The 1,867-nt window shown below is 40.9% G+C and overlaps 1 pseudogene; it reads right to left on the reverse strand.

Moving 5' to 3' along the window:
- Positions 1-1,344: 1,344 nt before the first annotated feature.
- On the reverse strand, positions 1,345-1,608 carry LOC122739943 (annotated as a pseudogene).
- Positions 1,609-1,867: the final 259 nt, after the last annotated feature.

Here is a 1,867-nt window from a genome sequence, read left to right on the forward strand (position 1 = left end):
GCTTTCTGCATTCTACAACAGTTCATGCAGTTCTTTCTGTGTTAATCTTAATTCCTCATATTTATAGGTTCTTACTTAAGAGGCAACATGGCTCAGTATACAGAGAGTCAGCCTTGGAAGTTGAAAGACCTGGATTCAAATCTTACATGTGACACATTATGGCAAGTGTGACTTTGGGCAATCCATTTGACCTCTCTGTTTTAGACAATTTTCTAAGATTATAAATTGCAGAGAAAGTTATAATCCGCATTGTACTTGAGAATGTCCTTATCTGGTATTTCCTTATATGAATGAAATCACTTGTCTCTTCCCTATCCTATTGTTCTTAAATCATATTTCATTAAATCCATATACCACATTTTGTTTAGCTATTTCCCAAATGTTGAGCATATAGTTCATTTCCAACTTTTTGCTATTATAAACACGAAAAATAACTGCTATAAATATTTTTGCACATATGGTTCTTTTATTTTTCTGCCACTGACCTCACTGAAAGTTTAAAATTTAGCATGATTCCTAGATCAAAAGGTATAAAGAATTGGGTAACTTTTCTTGGATAATTCCAAAATATTTTGCAGAATGGTAGGACCAATTCACAAATCCACCAATAGTGTATGATGATTACTGCATATTCTTGGCCAAGGATCATGGTATATATTATTGCTGTTGTTCATTGGCGTGAGTATTAAGGAACACAGGAGGAAGTAAGTGCTACTTTTTTGATAGCAAACTTTCCTGTGAATCGATGTCATGTAGTGGATAAAAGACTAGTCTCAGAATTAGAACAACATGGATTTTTGGCTTCCCTTTTATAAAAACTGGCTGCGTGATCCTGGGCAAGTCACTTAGCTTTGCAGTGCTCAGGGCAAATCTCTACTACTCAGGCACACAGGGCATAGAGGCAGGAATTACCTCAGCAGGAGTTCCCTGCTCCTTAATCCTAAAATGTTCAAATTATTCAAGATTTTGTTATGCAACATATGAGTTGCTATGAGCATTGAAGATTATTGTATTATACTATAACACAGATAAAGACTTAAAAAGTATGTGAGGTTCACTTTAATATACACTAAGTTCATGAGAAACTCCAGAAAGCACTCACAATCAGTGAATATTTGTTAAATAAATACAGGATATCAGTTAATTTATTCATCATTGCCCTTTTTTCACAAAATTAATTTTGGGGGGAAATCTCCTCACTTGCACTTTCTGGTTGGTTGAATTTTGTGTACCTGGTTTACTGTGTCATAACTATGCAATGAAGTACTTTTGGGGGGAGGGGGGGAAGTTTCAACATTTTAATCGTTTCTCTCTCTCGGGAGCCAGGGGCGCACCGGAGGCAGCTCAGAACTGGATCACTTGCCCCTTCCTCTTCTTGTCTCCTCCCAGCTTGAAGTGCTTGCAGCGCTTGATGGTCAGCATCCTCTTGGACTCCACGAGCTTTTCTTCGTGGTCTTGGCCTTCTTGTGGAAGATGAGCTTGGTATTAGTGCCCCATTGCCCTGAGCGTACAGACAGTCCTTGCCCTTCTTGTACTGCGTCGCCTTGTGCAGCTGGTGCTTACCACACTCTTGCAGTAGGTTCATCGGGTCTTGTGCATGTTCACCATGATTTCGGCAGCTACTGCTGCAGTGGCTGCTGCCACGGCGGTATGGGGCTCTTCCCGGGTTGGCTTCACTCGGGGCTGGGCTGAGCTGCTCTTCGGTTCTTTGGCGTCACAAAGCACGGGAGGAGACAGAGGAGGCGAAGAAGAGTTCTGAGAGAAGAAGCTGCAGCTCATCTCGAGCAGGCTGCGAGGCTCCCGGGGAGAAAGGGCTGAAGTACATTGTTTTTATTTTTTATTTATCCACGGAGATTTGGTAGTGTTA

This window comes from Dromiciops gliroides, chromosome 2 (assembly GCF_019393635.1).
Source record: "Dromiciops gliroides isolate mDroGli1 chromosome 2, mDroGli1.pri, whole genome shotgun sequence".
In the NCBI taxonomy this organism is placed as follows: Eukaryota; Metazoa; Chordata; class Mammalia; order Microbiotheria; family Microbiotheriidae; genus Dromiciops; species Dromiciops gliroides.